Source organism: Theropithecus gelada, chromosome 15 (genome assembly GCF_003255815.1).
Source record: "Theropithecus gelada isolate Dixy chromosome 15, Tgel_1.0, whole genome shotgun sequence".
Lineage (NCBI taxonomy): Eukaryota > Metazoa > Chordata > Mammalia > Primates > Cercopithecidae > Theropithecus > Theropithecus gelada.
Window position 1 is genome coordinate 72,936,414 of NC_037683.1, and position 27,265 is coordinate 72,963,678.

At 38.4% G+C, this 27,265-nt stretch overlaps 1 protein-coding gene and 1 non-coding gene across 2 annotated transcripts in view; one reads left to right on the forward strand and one right to left on the reverse strand.

Moving 5' to 3' along the window:
* The window catches only part of PTPRD (protein tyrosine phosphatase, receptor type D), a 550,091-nt gene that overhangs the window by 46,809 nt on the left and 476,017 nt on the right, over nt 1-27,265 (forward strand). The window lies entirely within an intron of this gene.
* On the reverse strand, nt 16,332-16,393 carry LOC112608772. The gene has a single exon (XR_003116063.1). It is a non-coding gene; the product is annotated as a U7 small nuclear RNA (small nuclear RNA).

Sequence of the window (27,265 nt, forward strand, 5' to 3'; positions counted from 1 at the left end):
AGGGGGGAAAAGGTGGACCAGGACCAAAGAAGACTTCTCAGATGATATCGTCATTTTCTTTTAAATTTCTTCCTCAGTAAGCCAATTCTTTCTGTGATATTAGACAGCAGAACTGTATTACTTAACAAAGTAGCTCTGCAGCTCAGCAAAGCATCTCTTGTATATTTATCAAATGAGTAAATGTGGCCCTTTTTAAGAGAAGCAAGCCTCACAGCTCTTGACAAAAGAGGGGAGGAAGGCCTGGTGCGGTGACTCATACCTGTAATCCCAGCACTACAGGAGGCGGAGGCAGGAAGGATCACTTTAGCACAGTTGAGTTCAGCATGGATAACAAAGCAAGACCTTGTCTCTAACAGAAACTTTTTAAATTGGCTGGGCATGGTGGCATGTGCATTACAGTCACAAGTACCCAGGAGGCTGAGGCAGGAGGATTGCTTGAGCCTAGGAGGTCAAGGCTGCAACAGTGAGCTGTGGTAAAGGTTAGGAGAAGGAAAAGGAATAGCATGCATTGTACTTGTTCCCTAAGATGCATTGTGTTTGTGGCTTCTTCTTCAAACTTTTGAGGTTCTTTTGAATTCTGATAAGCTATTCCTTTGTGGCTGGTGACTCCCTCTGGTCTCTTCCTCTCCCTCCCCCCACCCCATCACTCCCCTTTCCTCAATGCTTCCTCCTTGTCTGGTCTCATATGCAGAATTAATGACAGTGATAATTATTCTACCCTCCAGGTCATTAATGAAAAATGTCCACTGGAGCACTGCCCAGAATTGAACACATTGGAGCCCCATTTATTATACTCCCTCTAAGGCTGACACTTTTCCATCAATAGCTCCCTACTGGGCATGACCTTCCTGGCATTTCATAGCTATGCAGTGTAGATCCTGTTTTCTCAGTTTATTGATGATTATGTTATGAGGAGCAGAATCAAAAGCTTTGTAAAAATCCGAATATAAATTGTGTCTTGCTTCTTCCTTTGATCTACTGGGCCAGTCACTCCATCGGGAGAGATTAGATTATTTTGACAGGATTGAGTCTGCATCAGGGTATGTTACTTATTACTCAAGACTGTCTTCCTTAAGATGTGGGCAGCTAGATCGTTTTCTAAACAATGTTTCTGAGGTAAGTCCACGATCATTACTGTCCTTTAAAAAAAAAGTTTGCATATTTTATTAGCCTTCAAGCCCCACCCAGTCCTCCTCTCAAGAGTTTATAATGTTTGTCACCTTGCTATGGCATTGGCTAATTCCTTTGATACACTGGGTTGAAGGTCAACATGGACTAAAGATTGGAAGGTTGGAACGAAGTCACGTTATTGAACTCTTATCAAATTTTCTCCATTTCCTGCCTCTCTTAGCTGATCTTTCTTAAGTTGTTGCACATGTACTTTCAGAATGTATTAAATAGCTTTATCATCTATGGAAATTATTTCTTCCTTTGAGAGTAAAAAGTAAGTGGGAATTGATGGATGTAAGTTTACCAAAGCAGGGAATTCTTAATTAGCAAATACATGGAAACACTACCCAACTATTCCTAGGTCTACAAGTAATGTTATTATCAAGGAATGACTGACATTATTTTCTGTAAGAACCCATTTATGTAAGTTCTTATGCTTTAAAATATATATGTATACATGTGTAGACATAAATATATATGTATATCTATCTGTGCATGTATATTGCTAGAAATAATGTGGCAGCTTCTTAACACAGGAGACCTTTCTTTACTTTTTTAAAGAATGGAAGTCTGTTGGGGATCTTGCCATTCTACATTTAGCTTTCCCTAATGAGTACTTATTTTTTCTCTTTTGTTTGTGCCGTATGTAGGATAGGAACATGCAGCCTGCTCCTCTGCTATTTATGTTCAGGTATCCACTCAGCTGGTATAAGGAGAACCTTGATCTTTATGGAATGTTTCATAATTCCAGAATTCCCCCATCTGTGTTGATCTCTCCCGAAGCTTCTCTGTTCAGATCTTCACTCAGGCCTCACCCCGCCCAAGTGGATGTCTTTCAGATGGGAAATGCTCTGAGATCCTTAGCAAAAGGTGGAAATATCAAGAAGAGTTTGCATGGGAAACAAGGTGAATTTCTAGGTTGCATGTAAGAAAAATCCAGTTTCAGTAACAGCAGATGATGAAATTGAATTACAACTGTGTTGTTTTTCTGAGGGCAAAGATACTTTTGTAGACTTTTTCAGTAATATGAAAAAGCACATATGTTGAGAATACATAATTTTAATAGTTGAGGCAGTATAGCCTTTCAGAAAACAAGTTGTCTTTGTCAGTGATTAATGTCTTTGAGTTATAAGGCTCTTTAGAGCAGGAATTGAGATGATTGTTCTGTTCCTTAGTGACCTCAGGACTCTTTCTCCTGATTGGGCTTGGGTTATGGTTGTAGCTAATAGAGCTTTGTTAAAAATTATATTCATTTATTCAGTTCCACAAATACTAATGGACCTTTTCCATGAACAAATTCAGTTGGCCGATTTTTACTGTACTCCTACCTTCACCCAGGTGCTGGAGATCATAAACAGGTTGCAGAATCTCTCCTCTTTGTGCTCATAGCCTAGGGGGTCAGTGGACTTGAGTATAAATGATGAAATTCAGGGGTGTAGATGCCAGCATCATGGTGGTAGAATGTTGAGCGTCACTGTAAAGGATTGGTACTGGGAAGTTGTCGGGGAAGGATTCTCTCAAGCCAGAAAGGAGATGGAGTCCATGAGTGAGATCAAGACTGTGCCCATTAATTGTTTGACCTGCACTATGTTTATAGTTTTTATTAGTTGCTGGAGTAGTTGCTTTTTGTGCCCTAAGTCAGATCCCCTTGGTCACCTTCGATTTCACTCACAGCTGTGATTCTCTGAATACTGACTGCATCCCGCCTGGGGCACAGTTGTTTCCTTTCTGTTCAGGGCTTTCTCCCAAACTGAGGAAGCTTAGTCAGCACTTCAGCAGGTACAGTTGCAAAGTGTAGTGGAATTAATGCCCCTAAGAAGAACTCATAACCAACAAGGGAAAGGGGCTTGGAGGATAAATGCCCATGCCTTCCCTTATCCACAGGGAAGATTCTGTGAGCCTCTGAGACCTCACGAAGACCCCGTGGTTGATTTTTATTCTTTCTTTGCCCCAGTTTTCTCTCTCCTGATTCTTGGAGTTAGTTCTGAAAAAAAACTACTTGGAAGTCCTTGTATCTCAGGCTCCACTTTCAGGGTAACCAAAATTCAAACAGTTGCCGACATTTAAAACCTGGAGAATGGCAATTAAAAATTCAGATCTCTACTTCTCTTGAAACACTAAAGACGTGATAACTGTCAGAATATGTTCCTTTAGAGCAATAGTCAGCTGATGCTGAAGAGTGGCTGATTCTTAAAATGAGGTGATCTGAACTTTTTAGGACATCTTAATGCCCATGCAGTCTGAATCTTCCTTCAAAATACCCACACAGACTTTAAAAGCAGGGGATCTTGAGATCTAGGGTAATGTTTGAGTTGAGACTTTCAAAGGTAAAGGAGGATAACCTTTGAAGAAGGTAACCAAGCAGGAGGGAGAAGGCTCTGTGTGGCAACGGTAACATCATCTCAAAGCCAAGGAAATGGGCATGTTGTTTATATCTCCCCAGGATTTTCTGTGTGTGCAATAGTCTACCTTTTTCTTTCCAAAGTCTGTCATACTATGGCAAAAGATGGAGTCATTCAATAGAGTTATGCAATTCTGGCTTTACATCAATTACAAAAAACATGACTATCACCATTGATTAGTTGGATCGCTATACAAACAGCCCTGTAGTAGTAAACACCCAGTGTGTGGCAGTGAGGCATACGTTTGTCATATCCATTAGGGGAGCACTTGGGGCCCAGAGGACTGATGAATTGGCCTGCATTGTCTTACTACACAGCTGTCATAACTTCTCTGATAGCAGGTAATCATTCTGCAAGAGCATGTCAAATTGGTGCTTATCTCTTATGACATCTGTTGATGGAAGCTTCCTTTTAGGTTTGATCCACACAATGACCTTGATATTCCTGGTGAAGAATAAAGGCTCACAATTATTGTTTTTAGAAGGAGAGACTTGTAGCTTCTGCCTCATACCCGTCATATCAAATTATCAGGCTGAAACTGATAATACAATGAACACTGGCTCTCGACAGCAGTGTTATATCTGCTGGATTTGTACGCAGAATAAACCTTCTGCCAGCTATATCATAGAAATCCATGGAGATAAGATGTAGTTAACACCTGGAGTTTTTGAGGTATGTGCTCAGAGACTCTGGTTGTAGACAGTAACATCTATTTCATAATGATATCTTTGAGGACTAAATCTTTAAACCTAAGAAGTGGAAAATAGTGGTTGAGCTGAGAGTTTTACAGATTTCAGGGAGGTGTAAATAGAAAGAAGACAGCTTCTTTGGAAAATGGGAAGATGGTGGATATTGGGTTATTGGCTCCGCTATTAGGCCTATGAGACGTTGGAGGAGTCAGTCAATCTCTGGAAATCTTGTTTTTCCACTTGTAAGATGCAGATGCCAATTTCTACCCTGGCTACCTTACACTGTATGTCAGAGATTATAAGAAACTTGGAAACACTTTTTTTTTGTTGGCAAAGAACTCTATAAACATACAACGGTGGTATTGTTTCAGTCTCTGAATATATAGATATTATAAAACATTAAAGTGTGACATTTTAACAACTAGTATTTTCAAGCTTTTGTTTTGTGGAGATAGATGAAGTATAGGATGCTGGAACTGGCACCAAGCAGAGTTAGGAGATCTGTTTTCAAGTCTAAATGATGTAACAACTAGCTTGGTGACCTTGAACACCAAGCTTTGGTCTTGGTTAGTCTCACTGGACAGTGGTCTCTGACTTTCCTTCCATTCCATTCTTTTGTTCTATGAATAGTGGCTACTTTTATTTGCTTGAGCATGTGTGTTCCATCTCGCAGTGTTATTTCATCTTTGTGATCAGGAAGTATAAACACTGTTCATACTTCAGTCAGTGGTACTTAATTGCATATAAAGCATCTGGGGAGCGTTTTGAAAATGGGTATTTCAAGACTCCATATCCAGAGAGTTTGATTCATTGAGTCCAGTCTGGGTCCTAGGAATAACTATTACCAACATCCCATTTAAATCTAATGCAGGTGGTCTTTGAAAACCATCGGTGTAGAGCATATCTACATTTCATGTTTTATTAATATTTATTAATAATTTACAAGATCAAAAAGATATTATTTTGATTGTTTGTTATTTTGTATTGAGTCTCCTGCTTTACTTCCACTACCAAATTGGCTTTGCATAAATACAGTGGGCCAGGATTAACCAGGATTATTGAGTGTTTCTGGGCTTTACTGTAGTGTACTATGGTTTTGCATATGTAAGTCATATTCTTTATGGTTTTATCCATGAAAGCCAAAAAAAAAAAAAAAAGCCCTCTAAAATTCTACTGGCACACAAATTTTGTATTTGGAGTTTCATTACAGTCATTTTAGAGTTAGTGAATGTGGGGTTAGCTTAGTGCTTTCCCAAAAGTGCTTACCATGAAAAACACTGGAGACTGTCTGCACAGAGTAGGATTGTGGTGAAGGGAGCAAATGGGAACAGCACTGTGGTTGCTGTTGTTCACCTCTCACACTTTCCATTTAACTAAAGAAACCTCTATTCTAGCTGTATGGTGGCATCCTTGACTCATTTGTGCTTCTAAATCCTAAATCAGTTAGACGTGCGAACAGGATGTTGATGAAAGAAAAAGACAAAACACGATGATACTTTTGAGTTTAAAGTGATGCCAAGGATGAAGAGCAGGAGGAAATCAATTGAGGACTTTCACAACCTTGTGCAAAATGCATATAGCATTTTCATATTGTAGAGCACACGTGTCCCCAAGCAGTGTTTGAAATTTAGTTTTCTAACTTATGTAGAACTGTACATACTAGAGTGAATACACTAGACTGAATTAATGTATTCAGTGGAATATAGATTCTCTTTAGACCCATTTTGCCCTGTCTTGTCATACATACCACTGTTGCCTACCTTCACTATATATTTTATTAAGGGTTCACCCCTAAGGTGAAATGGAAGGACTGTGGATAAGAAACAAAATTCAGCAAAGAGCAGACCACACTTGTTGGAATTGTTAGTAAAATCAAGTTCTGAATAACCATGAAAGGCTTTTTGGGTTTTGTTTCATAAACTTATATATAAAAGGGTGATGATTAAGATATGAAGTAAGCTCTAACCAAATCCATATTAAAGAAAGCAAAATCCTTTAAAAAAAAAATGCCACCGTTCTAAGTTCTTTAACCATTCACAAATAAAATTACCCACACAGAAAACTAGTGAAACTTTCTAAATAATAGTTTAATTTTCTCCTAATGTGTAGTTGCTTTGTTTGATTATAGTGATTATAGTGTTCATTAGTATTGATTGGGTAGGTAGGTGCAGTGGTTCGTATCTCCAAATAAGCTGGAGTCTGTGAAAACTCCCAGCTTCTATTTTCATCTTTTTAAAGCCTTACTTCTCACTTTTTTGTTGTTGTTGAGATGGAGTCTTTCTCTGTCTGTCACGGAGTGCAATGGCAGGATCTCCGCTCACTGCAACCTCTGTCTCCTGGGTTTGAGTGATTCTCCTGCCTCAGCCTCACAAGTAACTGAGATTACAGGCATACACCACCATGCCTGTGTAATTTTTTGGTATTTTATTAGAAATAGGGTTTCACTGTGTTGCCCAGGCTGGTCTCGAACTCCTGAGCTCAGGCAATCCACGTGTGTGGGCCTCCCAAAGTGCTAGGATTACAGGCGTGAGCCACCGTGCTTGGCCTGCTTCCCACTTCTTTCAGTGTCAGCAGCTATTCTCTTAACATAAATATTTTTGTCACTGTAATTGTGATAGAACAAAGGCAGTTCCTGGGTCTTCCTACATTTTAGTCGTCCTACTTACTCCTATGACAGAATTAGGTTTTTATTTCCATCGAATAAGTTATATCAGTACAAATATATTTCTGGCACCATTATAGTAGATCTTAGTACAGCAGCCAAATGGAGGGAGTGTGTTTGAGTACTTAATTTGGGCAAAGTGGTTTTTAAAATATGTTCTAAATGTCTTCTATTGAAGCCCCTTTAATCAGATGGAACACATTAAAAAATCAGAACAGAATCTCAGGTAGTTACAGTAGAGTGATCAAGTCAACTCTTAAGCCAACCAAGGTGTGAAATTAAAATATTGGCTAGCCTTAAACATACAATTAATTTCAGGAAGGCTCTGTCAATACTTGCTGGATATTTACAGATAATCTAATGGCATACACTTTTTAAAGCTACATGACTCATAGAAGTCAATGTAAAAGGGGGTAAAATGGTTTTGTTTGAGTGTAGCAGGCACTATTTACATCTCTGGAAGTGTTCTGATAAGAGATAGGTTTGAATCTGTTCATTACATATGAATATTGGTTCTGTGTTTTTTAAAAAAATTATATGATTGCAGTTTGAATTTTGAAATCAATTTACTGGTGATGTCAGCATTTTATAACTCTTGGGAAATGGAAGTGTGATATTTATGTGCACATTAAGATGTGCACATTAAATTAGCTCCTTAAAAATACAAAATAAATAAATAAATAAATAAAAAATTGTAAGCTGTAAATTATATCATTGATATCAAAAAGATTTTCCTATTCTGTCTATATTTTTCTGTTTGTTTTTTTTTTTCTATTGCAGTTGAGGTTTATAATGATTTCCCAAAATTGACAAGCCACCGGCTTTCTTACTATGATTATTGTATAAAGATGATGTGCATAATATTTTCATTTCTGATGACGGGATTGGATTACTCTGATGTTAATGTTGCCTTCAAGGATATGTAGTTTTTAGAGAGAGATCACCTGGTCAGAACTTTCAAGTGGGGAAAACAAGAATTCTAGTTGCAGCTCTAACTTGCTTTGTGGACTTGAGCTCCTGAAATTTTCAGAACTTTAGTTTTCCTACTGTAATTTGGGTAATACCAACCTCATAGAATTGTTAGGAAATTAAGTGGGGCTAGGCCCACAAAAGGAAGGGGATCTTGGTTCGTTCTACTTTCATTTTTCTTATTTTTCCAGATACTGTCTGTGAGGTATAGGTTCTGATCCAATGGCTTTGATCTGATAAGCACAGGTCTCATGAAATGAAGTTCCATGGAAGTTTCTACCAACAGCGTGCTGTAATCCCTTCTGAGCCTCCCCTTCTTCTTCCTCTGTTACAGCAGAAACAGAAAAAGCTTTCTAATTGAGTATAGTCACCAGGATTCTCTTTCAAATATAGAAAGCCCAGGATGTTATGAGATCTGGAAGGTGTTAAAGCATCACATTAGTCAACACAAGCTATTTTTATGGATGTACCTGTCTTCTCTCCGGACTTTGAGCTAAAGTCCTGTGGCTAGGGATCATGTTGCAGTTACTCTTATTTCTCCATCCAGTGCACTAAAAGGTGGCCACTCATCAAAGTCTGTGGAACTAGAAAGAAGTAAGAGTTTTAGAGTATTCTGTAAGAAAAAGTTCATGCCACACGTTTCTCCAGTTAGGATAGTTTTTTTGGCGGGGGAAGGTGGGGACGGGAGGGGGGATGTGTTTGTTTTTTGGAGACAGAGTGTCTCTGTCACACGGGACTGCAGTGCATTGGCATGATCACAGCTCGCTGCAACCTTGACCTCGAGGGCCCTGCAATCTTCCCATCCCAGCCTCCCAAGTAACTGGGACCACAGGCATGCACCACCATGCCTAGCTAGTTTTATTTTTATTTTTTTTGTAGAGATGGAGTCTTCTTATGTTGCTCAGGCTGGTCTCAAACTTGTGGGTTCTAGTGATCCTCCTCCTCTGGGCTCCCAAAATGCTGGGATTGCAGGTGTGAGCCACTGTGCCTGGCCAATATAAGTAAGGATAGTTTGTTTTAAAGTGACTATAGATTTGTATTATTAAGAGAAATGAGAGACTGGGCACAGTGGCACATGCCTATAATTCCTGCACTTTGGGAGGCTGAGGCAGGTGGATCACTTGAGTTCAGGAGTTTGAGACCAGACTGACCAACATGACGAAACCCTGTCTCTAGTAAAAATACAAAAATTAGCCAGGCGTGGTAGTGCAAGCCTCTAATCCCAGTTACTAAGGAGGCTGAGGCAGGAGAATTGCTTGAACCCAGGGGGCGGAGGTTGCAGTGAGCCAAGATGGCACCATTACACTCCAGCCTGGGCAACAGAGTAAGACTCTGTCTGAGGGGGGAAAAAAGAGAAATGAGGGACTTCAAACATAAGAAAAAATGTAATGGATATTAAAAGAACAAACACTTTTAGTGTAAGTTTTAGAATATTGTTTATCAATAAATAGGTTTTGGACATGACTTTTTGGTAATAGGCTCTTTTTTCTTATTTTTCTGCCAAAAAAAAAGGTATTATTATGCATAGGACTACCAAACATGATTTCATACTTTTTCTTTTTTTTAAAATTTGATACAGGGTGTCACTCTGTCCCCCAGGCTGGAGTGCAGTGGTTACAAGTGAGCCGATCACAGTACTGTAGGCTTCACCTTTTAGGTTCAAGCTGTCCCCCCACTTCAGCCTCCGGGACTATAGGCATGTTTCACCATGCCCGAGTAATTTTTTAATTTTTTGTAGAGCTGGGGTTTCACTATGTTGCTCAGGCATTATAATTTTTATAATATAAATACAAGTATAAAGAACTCAAAGGTTAGAGATAATAATGCTAAAAGATATCATTGCTAAAAGGATCTGAAAAGAGTAGATTACTAAAGGGAGTGTCAAAGAACTTCCAACTGAGTTTGATTTTCTCATTGGCAAAACTAATTCCATTGATTTTAGTAATCATAGCTATTTATTCCCTCAGGTAATTACATTATAGGGAAGCCTAATAATTATGGTATATATTATTATTCATATTATCTAAGGTGTACGTTTGTTCAGATCAGAGAGAAAAGGGGACTTTTTTTCAGAAACACTTTCAGACGTGTGTACTCATTCATAAATAAAAATAATAACTAACATTGGCTGTAAGATGACTGTATGTCAATTGCTTTACATCTGTTATCTTGCGTAGTTCCTTTTTTTTTTTTCTTTTTTTTAAGACAGAGTCTCACTCTGTTGCCCAGGCTGGAGTGCGGTGGCACTGTCTCCACTCACTGCAAACTCTGCCTCCCGGGTTCGCACCATTCTTCTGCCTCAGCCTCCCGAGTGGCTGGGACTACAGGTGCCTGCCATCACGCCCAGCTAATTTTTTTTGTATTTTTAGTAGAGACGGGGTTTCACGGTGTTAGCCAGGATGGTCTTGATCTCCTGACCTCGTGATCTGCCCACCTCGGCCTCTCAAAGTGCTGAGATTACAGGCATGAGCCACCATGCCCAGCTTTGTGTAGTTCTTTTAACTGCCCTAGGAGGTAAATGTAATTATTAAGTCCATTTTATTTATTTAATTTTAGAGCTGAGGTCTTGCTCTGTTGCCCAGGCCAGAATGCAGTGGTGCTGTCATGGCTCACTATAACTTCAGACTCCTGGGTTCAAGTAATCCTCCTACCTCAGCCTCCCAAGTAGCTGAGACTACAGGTGTGTGCCACCACATTCAGCTAATTTTCAAATTTTTTGTAGAGATGTGATCTTGCTATGTTGCCCAGGCTGCTCTGGAACTCCTGAGCTCAAGCTGTCTTCCCACCGTGGCCTCCCAAAGCACTGAGATTACAGGTTTAAGCCACCACTCCTAGCCTATCTCCACTTTCAAGATGAGGCAATTGAAATAATTTAAGCAATTTCTCCAAGACCACATATCTCCTGAATGTTAGTTGTGGCTTGCCAGGGCCTTTTCTGAATAAAAACATATGACCTTAGGATCTGCAAATTGACCTAGAAGGAAGGAACTAGAATTTGTAACTGGAGATATTACCACTTTTGAGAACTTCCTGCAGGCTGAGTGTGGCCAGTTTTCAGGAAAATCCTGATTTCCCTTAGGCACAGGCTTTGCAATTACTCATCAGTTTATTTGTGCATCTCCTTTCACTTTCTTTTGTGATTCCTTTCTTTGCCTTTGGGGCAGGGAGTGTCATTAAGGAAGGCGATTGTGAATGTTCTACTTGAGGGCTTTTAGGTGTGGCTGGATAGCTTATGAAGCGTATTAATGGCGTGAGAGTCAGGGAAGCAACCTCAGGATCCCTGTGACACATGGTATCTGAAGTAGAGATTTCTGTACTGTTTTCTACACTCAGACTTGTACCGAAAAACCTTTCACCAATTCACTTTAATGGATGCATCTATAACAGGGTGTGGGGAAGCATTACTGAGATAATCCCTGTATTTCTTTTTCTAGTTAGAGTTTATGAATCTGTGACTATTGGTGGATGGAACGAGCAGGGCTCTGAAAGAGCCTAAATTTAAAGAGTATATTAAGAAAGTAATTTAATCATTGATGCAGTCTGACTCCAGTTATGTGATGCTATAAAAGTTTCAGATTGGCGATAATAAATAATATTTTAGGATTTTCAAAATCTTTACCCTTATCTCATTGAGAGGTAAAGTAAGTGTGAATTATCTCAGTTCACATTTCTCTCCTCTCCCATCTCCTCTCCTTCTCTTCCTTTCTTTTTTAAAAACTGCTTTTCAGTTTCTACAGTATGCAAAGAACTGTGGTAATACCATTGAGGGTTAACATTGAGACTAAAGAGAGGTCAGGGCACATGACACACAGTGAAAGAAGTAACCTAGGAGCCAGGTTTAATGGGTAACAGCCCCCCATGCTTTTTAAAAAATTATTTATTTATTTATTTATTTATTTATTTATTTATTTATTTATTTATTTATTTATTTATTTATTTATTTATTTTAAATTGAGACAGTCTTGCTCTGTCGCCCAGGCTGGAGTGCAGTGGGTCCATCTCTGCTCACTGCAACCTCTGCTTCCCAGGCTCAAGTGATTCTCCTGACTCAGCCTCCTGAGGAGCTGGGATTACAGGCATGTGTCACCATGCCTGGCTAATTTTGTACTTTTAGTAGAGACGGGATTTCTCCATGTTGGTCAGGCTGGTCTCGAACTCCCAACCTCAGGTGGTCCGCCCGCCTCAGCCTACCAGATTGTTGGGATTACAGGCGTGAGCCACTGCACCCGGCCAGGTTTAATGGGCAACCCTTACTTCACATTATCATCAAAATCATTAAAATGTGTTCCGAATGACTCAAATTTTTCCTAAAGATCGGTGAAACAAATACCTAAGCTCCACTTTTAATTCCATGAGATGATGCCAAAATGATCAGTATGAGACAAAGGGAAGTTTATTAACTATAGCAAGATTTGAGGACCATAATTACTATGTGAGTCAATAATAACTGCCAGTGCATTTTTATTTCTGAGTTTATCCTGACTTTTGTGACCCTTTGGAAAGTTCGTTCCTGAACTACCATCTTCATGATCTTGTGTCTCCAACAAGAGAGAAATTGGGAAAGGAGCAAATTATGCGTCTGAAAGCTAGGTGTTAGTTTTTGCATATATTATTCCTTGCAAAAATAAACCCACTTTTTAGATGAAGAAACTAAGGCTCAGAGAGATTAAGTATTTGTGTCATAGCCCACAGCATTGATGTTCAAATCCAGAACTGCCTGTCTAGAATTCCCAGCTCATATATTTATAATATCATTCATACAGTTTTTACTAATATTATTTTCTGAGAAATATCTTTGACCATTTCAGAGAAAAAATGGAATTGTTACAGGAAAGGGGTCCCAATCCAGACCCCATGAGAGGGTTCTTAGATCTCCTGCAAGAAAGAATTCGGGACAAGTCCATAGAGTAAAGTGAAAACAAGTTTATTAGGCAAGTGAAGGGCAGCTGATTGCCCATTTTTATGGTTATTTCTTGATGATATGCTAAACAAGGGGTGGATTATTCATGCCTCCCCCTTTTAGACCATCTAGGGTAACTTCCTGACTTTGCCATGGTATTTGGAAACTGTCATGGCGCTGGTGGGAGTGTAGCAGTGAGGACAACCAGAAGTCACTCTTGTGGCCATCTTGGTTTTGGTGGGATTTTGCTGGCTTCTTTACTGCAAGCTATTTTATCAGCAAGGTCTTTATGACCTGTATTTTGTGCAGACCTCCTATCTCATCCTGTGACTTAGAATGCCTTAACTGTCTGGGAATTTAGCCCAGTAGGTCTCAGCCTCATTTTATCCATTTTACCCCATTCAAGATGGAGTTGCTCTGGCTCACATGCCTCTGACAGAATGGCTGCCATGATGTCAAATAGAATCAGTTTTTTAAAAATATACATACATTAAAAAAAGGAGCCAAAAAAAGTCATTAAAATTTTGGTGTTGAGCAGTCATCAGAAAGGCATGATGCATGCACACATACATTCATATGTACTTATATGTGGAAGGCAGGGAAATGATGAAGTGATGATTACTATTTATCACACCTTTGTGTCCTTGAAAAATAATGGTAGTGCCGTCCTGTGCTTGTATACTTTGTGTAACTGATGGATATGAATGTGTATCCTCATTAAAAAATTACAGTGGCAGCACTATTTTTATTATTTCTAACAGAATCTTACTGATACTGCTTGAAAACAAAAATTATTTTGTGTCTGGGAAAATCTGCCCTAGATTGACTGAGGTCACATACCAACTTTAAAAAAAAAAAAAAAAAAAAAAAAAAAAAAATGCGTGTGAGGGTTGGGGGATCAAAACATTAAAAGTGTAATTAAGGAAGAGGGATTTCTCTGGAGAATTGGTAGAGTAAATAAGAGTGACAGAGATTCATTACAGAATGTATCTAAACATAAAAGAATAATTCTTTTCATAAAAGTTAATTGAAGCTGGCTACATCTGCTATACCATCTTTATTAAGGAAGGCAGAAGTTGAGAGGGCAGCTGGAGTTTTCAGTTGGTTGCTAAGACTTTGAGCTTGATTTCTGGAAAGAAATAACAACAAACTTCTTTGCTAACATTACAGATGCTAGGAGTCTGCAAGGTAACACTTCCTCCCTCTCCCCTACTTCCTGTCAACCAAATGCATTCCTTTTTTTTTCTTTTTTATTACGCTGATGTATTTAGTACTTATATCTTCCAAACTGGACAATTCCAGGTCTCTTCCAGCAGGGAAACTTTAAAGAACCTCAGGGGTCACCCTGAGGCAGTTCTCTTTAATGAATTCTGAGCTGCCTCCAGGAATTCATTCTTATACCAACTACAACAAAACTGAAACACTTTCTAGCATTATCTGCACTAGGGTTCCTTGAGGAAACCTTTAAGGACAATGAACTGGGACGTGATTGCTACCAGAGTACTGGTGATAATTATCTGTGTAAATAAATATGTGCATTTATTTTAAAACAGACAAATTTGAAAGAGATGTTTCTTACAGATAACTGTGGACTCTGACATGTAGATAAGGAGTATTTTATTATAGTACCATAGGACTATAATTACTATTAAATAAAGCCATGCATGTGAAATTAATATAGTATCTAAAAATATGCCCAGTGCATTTTCACTTTTTATTGGATCTTTTTATTAATCCTCGTAATAACCCTGTAAGGAAAGCAGGCTGGACTTACGCATTCAAGCTGTACGTGTGAAAGCGAGGCTCTGAGTTGTTGTTGTGACTTCTGTGAGAAGTAAACTACAGAACTACAGAAATGAGACTAGGACCTAGATACTTTGACTTATAGTTCATTGTAAATTTATATCAATGAGAAGTCTGTGACTAAAATAACTGTATTTATTATATATGATCACTGAAGCACTAGTAGGAGCCAGTATTGCAGATTAAATGTATTTAACTACCTGTAAACTTTAAGAAAGCACAGCTTTCTTGTATGAACTGCAGAATTACAACTCCCATGATCAACACTTAACATAGAGTAGGTGCTTAATAAACATTTGTTAAATGAATGGATGAGTAAAAAAGTCACAGCTTTTAGACGATATGCTATGCTAGCTTTCGAATGCAACAGGAAGCTATTCTTTATTAAAGATGATTCAGAATGATTTTGTTAGATTTAAACATCTTCCATTTATAATATTTTTCCTGTTAGTAAATATCAGAACTTCTCTGCTGATTTACTATGCTTAGGCCAGCAAACCCAGAATTGTTTGGTTTTCCATTCTCTAAATAATCCCTGTTTGAAAACAGTATTATCTGCATTCTTGGCACAGGGAATGGTAGGATGGCACTTTGGTATGATTTAAACCGTGAAAAATTTTTCAAGTGATTTTTTATCTTGATTATTTCTTAAAGAGTTTCTGGAGAACTGGACTTAATGATCCTAGGATTTACCCTACATGATTAGGTTGTTTAGTTATTTTATTTAAAATTCTAATGTATTAAGATTTGATTGGGAAAAGAGACACCAAAGAAGAAAAATGAAAATTTGATTCATAGATCTATACTTAGTCACATAAAATATTCTAATTATCATGTAATGAAGTAAAAGAGGAGAGAATTCCATTCTATAAAGCATAAAGGGTAGAATTCCATGTAAGACCAGCATGAGACTTGGAGCTTTGAGTCAAGTTGCCATTTGTCTTGTAAGATAGATTCTGTTAAGGTTCAGGTCAAAGGATTGCTTGAGTCCAGGACTTCGAGGCTGCAGAGAGCTTGGGTGACATATCAAGACTCTCTAAAAATGGAAAAAAAAAAAAGATTCTGCTAGATTTATTTTCTGAGAGTCTGTACTGTTCTAGACACTAAAGTGAATAAATATAAATATGAGAAGACACATTCTCTAACCTCGAGGACCTCGGAGTCCAACAGAGAGCCAAAGACAAATATGCAAATATCTTCCATACAAAGCATAGTGGGATAAATGGTTCAGCTTTTGCTTCTTGTGAGGTCAGTGAGAGGAAAATCACATGTAGTTGGTGGATGAGATAGAGCTTCACAGATATGGTAGTGTTTGAGATAGTTTCAGAGAGATTTTGCTGGGTAGTGGGACGTTTGATAAGCAAGATAGAACCCTGTGGTAAGGGATCTCAAGGACGAGGCAATCTTCATAGTGTGTGATGGTGCAGAAAGGACTTTTCCTAACTGCATCATATATAGCTTAGCCATCCTTTTTGCATATCATCAAGATTCTGTGTGTTGGCACCGAATAAACAAATCAAAGTTAAGCGATGTATTTATTTGATAGCTTTGGAAAATGAATTGATGGTGGAAGAGTTTGGAATTCATGACTTTAAATGAGCTTTTCATATTATTGTACATTATAGTTATGGTGAGAAGAACTGGGAGTAAATCTCTTAACCATAAGACAATCTTATGAGGATTTACGTTCATTTGTAGCTTGATTTTACTTTATTTTATTTATTTTTCATTGGGTGGGGGGCTTTCTGGCAAAAACTAGAAAGCCTGCTAGACAAATTCGAAAAGAACTGTAACACTGTAGCTTGAATTTATTTTATAACATGATCAAATCTTGTGTGCTCTAAGTCTTTTGAGTATATACTAATAGTAAGGCGTATCACGTTATGGCAATTTTCAGTTTATCCCAAATGGTTGGGGAATGGACTGTTCCAATTAATCTAACATTATAGTAGCTAAGAGATTACAGAAATATTTTACTTGGGTTATTCAATTCCATAAACTAAAAAAAAAACCAAAAATTTTAACACAGAAAATACTCTGAATGTAATTTGAATTGAATTTTATATTTAATTATTTAGAAAGCTCTTTCAAGTTCCAGCGATGTTTGAGTTTACCAATGAAAGTGTTTGTTATCCTTTATTTTCTAGAAAATAAATATGGGCACTTGGCATAATTCTGGATTAAGGAAATTTGAATTTCTCAACCAGAAGATCACAGCTTCTGTGTTTGGTCTCCTACATAAATCTATTACGCGAATAAAATAGAAATTGTACTCATTTTCAAAGCCATGATTATCAGGCACGTGATGATTTGATGTGATAAGTTATGGCTGTTAAGTTACTGTCATCCAAATCAAAAAGCCATAGATAACTGCAGAGTTTTTAAGAAATTAAATACTGGGAGGAGAGAGACAGTTAAATTCCATATTTCTACTTGATAGTCACAAGTACTCTGATGACTGATAAGTATCATAGGCTGTGCAATACTCACTTACTCTAAGCTGCTGATAAACGTAATTTAGTGGGACTGTTCTTACATCCCAATGTCAGCCCACTGAAGAACATTTTGTATTAATGGCGAAGGTCAAATGTTTCACAGGCTTCCACTAGCCCCTATTAGAGAATACTGTTCAGTTTTATATATTTAAATATTTAACCCCCCCCAAGGAAATTTGAAATATTAGATTCCAATATAATGAAAATGTACTTAAAACTTGGCAATTAAGAATCAGGGCAGTTCATCTCTATCCCTTCATCTGTAAGTTTTTAAACATACAGATATAGATAAACATATATATTCCTAAACATCTGTTGGCCTATGGCATTTTCTGCTTTGGCTACCGACAGTATGCATAGATTATTTGGAAAGGCTTAACTTGATATGTTTTTATTATAAACCTAAACCTGCCTTTGTGGTCATCATGTTTTATCATTTGGCACTTAATTTCTTCAGAAATGTTTTCTCACTGAAGTCAAAAGAACTTTGCTCTGTAATGTAACTATACAAGGTAAAAAGGGCCTTTTATTTATTTTTTTTTAAACATGCGACTTGGTACATACTTTTATGCGTTTTGTTTGAGCTTATTTTTCAAAATGAGAGTACATTAACAAATAACCTCCTCTAGATCTTATATGTTACATAGTGAATAGTAGCATAGATTGCTTTAGATAACTTTGACTTTAGAATTTTATGCATTTCCCCTTCATAAATGAGACTTTGTAGTAATTTTCTAACTCTACAATTTTTGGACTGTCCTAAAAGGACGTTGCAATCTATTCTTACATGGGCTATGATTAAAATATTACTGAGATACTGTTAAATGATACATTGATTGCTGTTACTCCGTCTCCACAACCCAAAAGTTTTCATCTATCAGTCCAGTGACCCTGGTATTGCTTGTGGTATCCAGTGTGTGAAATTAAAAATCCATCATACTTTCTGTTGTGTAATGCCTAAGTAGGCTATTTCATTTTTTCATTGGCTGGGCGTGCTGGGTCACACTTGTAATCCCACCACTTTGGGAGGCCGAGGTGGGCGAATCGCCTGAGGTCAGGAGTTCGAGATCAGCCTGGCCAACATGGTGAAACCCTGTCTCTACTAAAAATAGAAAAAGCTGGGAGTGGTAGTAGGTGCCTGTGATCCCAGCTACTCAGGAGGCTGAGGCAGGAGAATTGTTTGAACCTGGGAGGCGGAGGTTGCAATGAGCCGAGATTGTGCCATTGCACTCCAGCCTGGGTGACAGAGTGAGACTCATCTCAAAAAAATTTTTTTTTCTTCATATAAAATAAACATAGGGATGGATGATACTAATGTTTTCCCATTTTGGTAGTGCCCAATAAATTAAAATGAAACCTTTAAATGAATGCTGAAGATTTGAAAAGGTTCCATTTTTGAGGCTAAGAGATGTTATGAATTCACGAAACGTAAGTGCATGCCAAGAAGATAAACAACTTTGTTTTAAAATTGGGTTTCAAATAATTAATCAGCAGTACAAAAAATTGACTTATGTTCCTTTGTATACTGTCACTCATTGACCATTTATCCAAAGGCATTCAGACTATTTGATGATTTTTTTTTTCATGATCATAAGTTCATATGTAATTTTTCCCCAAATCCTGAGTCATTGCATTGTTGCTGCAGTTATCTAAAATAACTTGTTCCTCGGTTTGCTCTTTCTTGTTAAGTTCCTCTAAGGCAAGTCAGTGAAGTTAAAATCGCTTTGAAACCAAGACAACTCTATAATTTATTTCTCATTTTAGGGTTACGTTGCTGCCCTCAAATTTGACTTCTGCTGGGGGCCATGACACATGCCTGTAGCTCCTGCTACTTGGGAGGCTAAGGCAGGAGGATCACCTGAGCCCAGGAGTTCAAGTCCAGCCTTGGTACCATAATGAGACCCTGTCTAAAAAAAGAAAATTGGCTTCTGTGAATGTAAATGTCACTAGAGAGTGTGATTGTAAATGCCACTAGAGAGTCTACTGTAATTATTTGGAATTCTTTCAAAGTAGTGTGATATAGATAAAAGATGATTTTCTACACATTTTACCAGAGTGTAACCTAATGGGCAGCATTATGTAAAATGGGCTTAAGTATTATTTTATTTCCGTATCCTCTGGTTCTTCAGTTGCATCCCCTTTTTGCCTTAAGTTAAACATATTGCACTTCCATCTGCTATACACTATAGATGATTCACATTTATTTTTTGCAGTGATATTTTTTAAATGAGTTTAGGGAGCAGATGTTTTTGCATTCATACTTGCCTTCCTTTTCCTGATGTCTTTCCACAAATACAGGGGGGAAAAATGCATTGCTGCTGTCCTTGGTGAATTTTGCATATCTCTTTGATTCAGGCTGCTGCACTGTAATGCATGATAATGTGACAACTGCAGTCAAGTAAGACGTTTCTTTAGTTTCCTAGTACTCTATATTAATATCACAGCTGTGCTGCAGGGAATTGAAGAACTTCTTCAGCTTGTGGTAATTCTCCTTTGGGTAAAAGTGAATCCAGTCAGACCTCTTCCTCTGATAGTCTTCAATTTTGAGACTGATTTTAGACAGGTGGTTATGGATTTATAAATGAATTCAAAAATACAAACCTAGATACGTAGTGTATCTATAGCACACTTTCAGTATAGGTTTTTTTTTTTTCCTGTTCTAATATCCAAATAAAGCACCTGCATTATTTTAAATTACATGCACAAATGTTGTCAATCTTGTCTGTCTTTTTAAAAATGATGTCTAACAGAATATTGTGGTTATTTGGCAAACCTCTGCAAACAAAACTGTTCTGAATGCAGGTGAAACTGTGTAGAGTAGGAAGAGCACTGGACTCAGAGTGAGAGGTGTCATATTTATTGCTTTATGACAAATTATCCCAAATCTGGCAGCTTACAACAGTGTATACTTATTATCTCATAGTTTCTGAGGGTCAGGAATCTGTGTGGTTCTGGCTCAGTCTCTCATGAAGCTGCAATCAGAATGTTAGATGGGTCTGTAGTCATCTGAAGGTTTGACGGGCTGGAGGATCTTTTTCCAAGATGGAAGTGTGTTGACCAGCATTCCTATTTTCATTTTAGACCAAGGAACCTTCAATTCCTTATCAGTTGAGTTCCACCATTGGACTGCTCACATGGTAGCTGGCTTATTCCACAATGAGTGATCAAAGAAAGAGACAATAAGAGCCAAAGATAGAAGCTGCTGATAACCTAATTGTAGAAGTAACATACCATCATCGTATGGTATGCAGTAACCCTGTTACAATGACAGGGCTACAGACAATATGTGCATGGTTGGAAGCAGGGATAATTGAGGGCCAGCCAGGAGGCTGGCTACCCAGGTAGGAGTCATCTGTTTGCCGCTAAAGCACCACAGGTCCTTACATAGGTTGCCAGCTTCTTGAGCTTGAGTTTTCTCATTGACAGCAGGGGCATTGTACCACTTTTCCTACTGATCCCTTGAAATGTAAATATCTTAAATGATGGATGTGAGAACATTTTGTAAATGTGAAATGGCTCTACCTGTGGGGGTTGATTTAAAAACATATTACTTTTTAGCGTTAATAAGGGGAAAGAAAAAAGAGGGAGAGAAATGGAGAAAAGGAAAAAAGAGGGGGCAGAAAAGGAAAGTGTGTCCTTTATGAGCAAAGACTACAGGTCTCTACCTGTAGCAGAGGATTTTGCGCCTCCTTTTATCAATGGTTAAATTTAATTGCTCACAAAATGTGTGCTTAAATATATCTTCAAGATCTATAATTTCATTTTTAAAGGATTAAACAACAATGAAAAGGCTGTAACACGCCCCTCTTCTCAGCTGGGGCAGATTTGAGTAAAATCCAAAGAATTTAAGTCAGTAGTCCAAAAGCTAGATTTCAGTCTTCAGCACTGATACTTCCTCATTGTCTTCCTCAAAAATGGAACTGAATGCTCACCTCCATTATAAATGCTTCTGCCTCCCATTAGAAAAGGACAGCTAAGGTAGCCATTAGTATTTCCATAAGCCACTGACCTTGGTTCAGTATAAACTAGAATCTAGAAAGTGACTGCATTTATTATCATTTTTAATGCGTATGTTCTGGAACTCATTTCCCCTATGCATGACTTTCAGTTTCATTTTGTAGCATCCAATTTGTGGAGCCATCTTCTTACTTTTAGAATCAAAGTAACAATCTCTGTAGTACAATAGGTGACTGGAGACAATTTACCAAGTGGAGTCGTAAGTACTTCAAATTCATGTGTCCAAGGCCAAATGCATTCCCCTCAATCTACCCTCTGCATATACATGCTATATTGATAGTTACTCGACGAGGTCATTTTGATGTTGTCTAAAAACGAACAATTTCAGCTTTGTTTCTACCCTTAAGAAATGATTGTGACAGATAATTTCACACATTCCGTCATAATTCTCACATATTTCTTGCTTCATTACCTACTCAGCCCCTGACCTTCACTCTACCTTTTATCTGAGACTTGTGTCAGGGAAGGGATGAAGGTCTGGCTGTCCATTGCAGGCATTCCCTGGCCTTAAAACACATTTTTTTTCCGCATTTTGACTTGATCATTTTGAAATGTTCCCTAAGTTAAAACACCTGGGTCAAAAGAGCTTTTAGCCTGTCTAGTATCCATCCACTGAAAATGACTTCTCTTCACCAGTCACCTAGTTAGCCAGTCAGCATCCTCAGTCATCTCACATTCCTTTCTTTCCCCTCAAATCTCATGTTCAGTCCACAAACCCTGATGATATAACTCTGAAATTCCTTTAAATTTCTCTCCTCCAGAATCGCTTGAACCTGGGAGACAGAGGTTGCAGTGAGCCGAGATGGCCCTATTGAACTATAGGCTGGGAGACAGAGCAGGACTCTGTCTCAAAATAAAATAAAAAAATAAAATAAAATAAAATAAAAGAAGAAGGCTGGGCAGCGCAGTGGCTCACGCCTGTAATCCCAGCACTTTGGGAGGCCAAGGCAGACAGATCACGAGGTCAGGAATTTGAGACCAGCCTGACCAACGTGGTGAAACCGTGTCTCTACTAAAAATACAAAAATTAACTGGGTGTGATGGTGCGTGCCTGTAATCCTGGCTACTCAGAAGACTGAGGCAGGAGAATCGCTTGAACCCGGGAGGTGGAGGTTGCAGTGAGCCGAGATCACGCCACTGTACTCCAGCCTGAGCAACAGAGTGAGACTCCATCTCAAAAAGAAAAAGAAAAAAGAAAAAAAAGATTGTCTTCTCCTCTGCATTCTATTCTTTCTACATCCTTTGTCACTCTTTCTCATGTTTACCATTTTAATTTCCATGTAATTGGCCTCTTTGAGGATTCTACTTTCTTCTGCCTTTAGTTCACTCTCTCCATAGATGCCAGTTGCCTTAAAAACCCTGATGTAATCTCAATATTCGCCAGCTTCAAATATGGTGTGAGTCTTTTATTGGCTATAGCAGCACTGCCCACTAGCACTTTCCTCAATAAAAAAAGCATTCTGTATCTTCTGTTTTGTCCAGTATAGTAGCTGGACTGAGTACTTTAAATGTGGATAGTGAGACTGAGGGACTGAATTTTTGCTTTTAATTTTAAATTAATTTAAATAGCTTTGGATAGTGTAGGTCTATAGAATAAAGTATAACATTTCTATTTTGCTACTACCCCCTTTTTTCCCTTTCCCTACGTACTAACCAAATATACAAATTGTAGGTATCCATTGTAATATTTTGCAACCTTTTAACCTCAATCCACACTAAAAAATATGTTTTCTCTTGTGACTAAAGTATGCTTAGATATTCATACATGCTTAACAAGTATTAATTGATCATCTATTATGTACAGAGCATTGTAGATGTATCTATGAATAAAACAGATGCAGGCACCTGTTGTCCCAGCTACTCGGGAGGCTGAGGCAGGAGAATTGCTTGAACCTGGGAGGCAGCGGTTACAGTGAGCTAAGATCGCACCCTGCACTCCAGCCTGGACAACCGAGCGAGACTCCGTTTCAAAAACACAAAATAAAACAAAAAACAGACAAGATTCCCTACTCTCCTGAGGCTAACACTTTATTGGACAAGAAAGACAATGTACGATAAATAATAAATTTATTTTGTTTTTTAGAAATGAAGCCAAGTGCAGTGGCTCACACCTGTAATCCTAATGCATTGGAAGGCAGAGGCAGAAGGATCACTTCAGGTCAGGAGTTGGAGACCAGTCTGGGCAATGTAGTGAGATCCTGTCTCTACAAAAAATAAAAAAAAAAATTAGGTGTGGTGGCACGTGCCTATGGTCCCAGCTATTCAGGAGGCCAAGGCGGGAGGATTGCGTGAGCCCAAGAGTTTGAGGCTGCCGTGAATGATGATGGCACCATTGCAGTTCAGCCTGAGTGACCCAGTGAGACCCTGTCTCAAAAAAAAAAAAAAAAAAAAGCAAGTAAATAAATAATAAACACAATGAAAGTAAGCTGTATAGTATTGTGTAGTGTATTAGAAGGTATGGTGGAATTTATCATTTCCATATGGTTCTTTTTGTGTCTTGTTTAAGAACTGCTTTCTACCCTCCAGATTCAAAGATATGCTGTAGTCTTTTCTAAATGTTGTATAGTGTTAATTTTCACATTTAAGTCTTTAATCCACCTGAAATTTATTTTTGGGTATAGTGTAAGACAGGGGTTGAATTCCACCCCCACCCGATATGGGATGCCAATTCTATGCTATTCTGTTTTTTTTTTTTAAAGATGTTTCTGATTGTAACTCATTAAATTGATTCTTTTACCCCTCAATAATAAGCTACCAGCAGTTTAAAAAATTGCTCTAGTGTTTCTAAACCACGTCTTAAATGCCCAGCGGCATTTACATTGACAATAACGGAATTAAAACTTGAACTAGCTAAAAACAAACAAACATCAAAGAAGACAGGAGTGCTAATATGGGTCACAGAACGTTAAGGCAGGATGCAGCCTTAGGAATACATTGAAATTCTACTGCTATGTGTACATCAATTCATACATTTTTCTTCAGAGCAGGTCAGTGGGAATTATGGCTACTAATAGTTCCGGAGCTTTACATATCATATATCCAACTACTGAAGGAAATCTGTTTCCATTTGTGTCCCACATTTTCATTGACACATTTAGGGTCAGAAAACCACCTCTGTGCCAATCAGCTATGGTGGCTTCTGCTGCAAAATGTGGCAGATGAGAAGAGAGAACTTTTGGGCCAAATGCTGAAAAAACAATTCATTAACAGAAGCGTTAGGTATAATCGGTGTCTCAGGGTGCCTTTACTCATATAACCTCTAACTGAGCCCATAAAATGGCATCTTTGGTGACGCCTTTGGAGTCATCCTTCAGGAAGTCAATTGGCTTCCTCTATGCAAATGCTTCTTAGTGGCCTCTTACAGTACTGCTTCTTATAATAATTGAAATGACTCAGTCCTGTGTCTGTTTTAGCTGTGAACTGTGATGCATATATAGCTAAAGTTATTTTTATGTAAAGTAATGTGACATTGATAAGGTCCAGTAAACATTAAATTGGTGATATAAGAACATCATAATATATAAGACATCTTGCCTCTACTGGATTAAATTTGCATAAACTTCCAAAGTTGTACTGCACATTGCATCAATTCCTGAGTAAACAATTAAACAATTGGTCGATAAATGAATTCTATTCTCCAAAAGTGGATTGGAAGCAATGGGATTGACTTGGGCTATTTTTCCTGATATTCGAAATTTGATTTTGCACTTGAAAAGAGTTATGGTTAATTTGAATGATAAGAAATGCCATCGGTGTAGGTGTTTGTTTTGATTTTCCTCCATGACTTTTCCTTTGCTGATTTTAAGGGAAACATTTTTAGGCTAAGTTAAAAAACATCATCTTGGCCGGGCGCAGTGGCTCACGCCTGTAATCCCAGCACTTTGGGAGGCTGAGGTGGGCAGATCAACAGAGGTCGGGAATTTGAGACCAGCCTGACCAACATGGAGAAACCCTGTCTCTACTAAAAATACAAAATTAGCTGGGTGTGGTGGTGAGCACCTGTAATCCCAGCTACTTGGGAGGCTGAGGCAGGAGAATGGCTTGAACCTGAGAGGCGGAGGTTGCGGTGAGCCGAGATTGCGCCGTTGCACTCCAGCCTGGGCAACAAGAGCGAAACTCCATCTCAAAAAAAAAGAAAAGAAAAAAATCATCTTGTATGAACCAAAAACATTTGGCTATGTTTTTCCATTATGGCCATGGCTACTCATAACCATTTTTTTGCTTTCTTAATTTAGTTGTCCTAAATGAATTTTGAATTTTGAATGCAGAATAACAGATGTGATCAAGCACAGAATGTTTTCGATACATCCTGTTATTAAGAAAAAAAAATTCTCCCTTATTTTGATGTAATGGAAGATTTTCACGAAAGACAGTAACTGAACTGGATTCATTTATTTCTCAAAGTTAGCAAATCTTTTACTTCTCAAAGTTAGCAAAAAACACCTTTTAAATGTAAATACCACTTGCAGATAGGGTTAACAATGAGTAAAAAAAAAAGGGGGGGTTGTGATAACTAGGATGCAAAATGCTTCCTTTCTAGAGGTTGAAGTTATAATAAGCAAGAGTATCCATCATTCAGTTGGAAGATGACTGGGGTGGAGGCAGCATGAGTTGTGCTGCTGGGGCAGTCATGACATAAAGGGTGAGTAAGTAGACATACTTGCAAAGATGTCGGGAAAGACATGTTTCTTTCCTTATGAGACCTAATAGGGACCTCTCTCCTGTCTTCCTGTCCTGTCCCATCTCTCCTTCTTTCCCCTCCTGTCATCTCCACACCACTCCCCTCCAGTCTCTCCTGCTCCTCTTCTCTACCATCTTCAACTTTAGATATTTCAGATATCTTTCCAGGGGGATTGAGAGAGATCCAGATGGATCTAGGCTTTATTCAATATCTTTTTTTTTTAAACCAATATAGATTATTGTTTACACCCCTGTCCTAGACATTAATAGACTAGAAAAAGGCACAAATTATACATGTCAACTGGGGGAAAATGAGAAGGTAAAAAATTTTAAGATGAAGGGCAGGGAATAAATTGTCATCTTCAAAAATAAGGGATGTTTAGGGGGTTAGTACCCATTTTTAATATTGGAGAAATAATATTACTTTGACTCCATATTGCTGTTGCTCAAGTAGAGTAACTATAAGCTGAGTAAAGCTAAAAGTTGTGTGTTGAAAGTGTTGCTAGAAAATTCTACTTAAGCAGCCTGAGTATCTAGCTTCCCAAGGTAACTATGGAAAAGGATACAATAGCAATAGGAATGTGTAAGTTCTGGGCTGTTTAATATAGGTCAAGTGTGGTGGCTCATGTCTATAATTCTAGCACTTTGGGAAGCTGAGACAGGAGGATTGCTTGAGCTCAGGAGTTTGAGACCAACCTGGGCAACATCGTGAGACTGTGTCTACAAAAAAACACAGTGTGGTGGTGCGCACCTGTAGTCCCAGCTGCCACTGCACTGCAGCCTGGGCAGCAGAGTGAGACCCTGTCTCTAAATAAATAGTTTTCTCACCATGCTTTGTATTTCCTCAGTAGATACCTAGGTATCATAGTTGAAATAAACATTTCCTTAGGTGGAGATACGTAAAATAGATTATGGGTTCACGCTCTGGGAATCATTTTCTTTTTATTAATGAAAATACACCCCTCACCTCTGCCCCCCTCCCCTTTTTTTCCTGAGGATTCAGGTATAGAACTCCAAACTTTTTGCCTGGGTGCGGTGGCTTACGCCTGTAATCTCAGCATCTCAGCACTTTAGGATGCTGAGACAGGTGGATCACCTGAGGTCAGGAGTTCCAGACCACCCTCGCCAGCACGGTGAAACCCCGTTTCTACTAAAAATATAAAAATTAGCCGGGCGTGGTGGTGGGCGCCTGTAATCCCAGCTACTCAGGAGACTGAGGTGGGAGAATCTTTTGAACCCGGGAAGCGGAGGTTGCAGTGAAGTGGGGTGGAGCCACTGCACTCCAGGCTGGGTGACAGAGCGAGACTCGTCTCCAAAAAAAAAAAAAAAAAAAAAAGAACTCCAAACTTTTCCTTTTTTGTCTGCCTGGAACAAATTTCAAAACATAGTACCTAATACCTGCAAAAATAGAAATAACCGTGGCATTGAACACACTTCAGTAATTGTTAAGTTGAATTTACGGGATTAAAACTATTTCA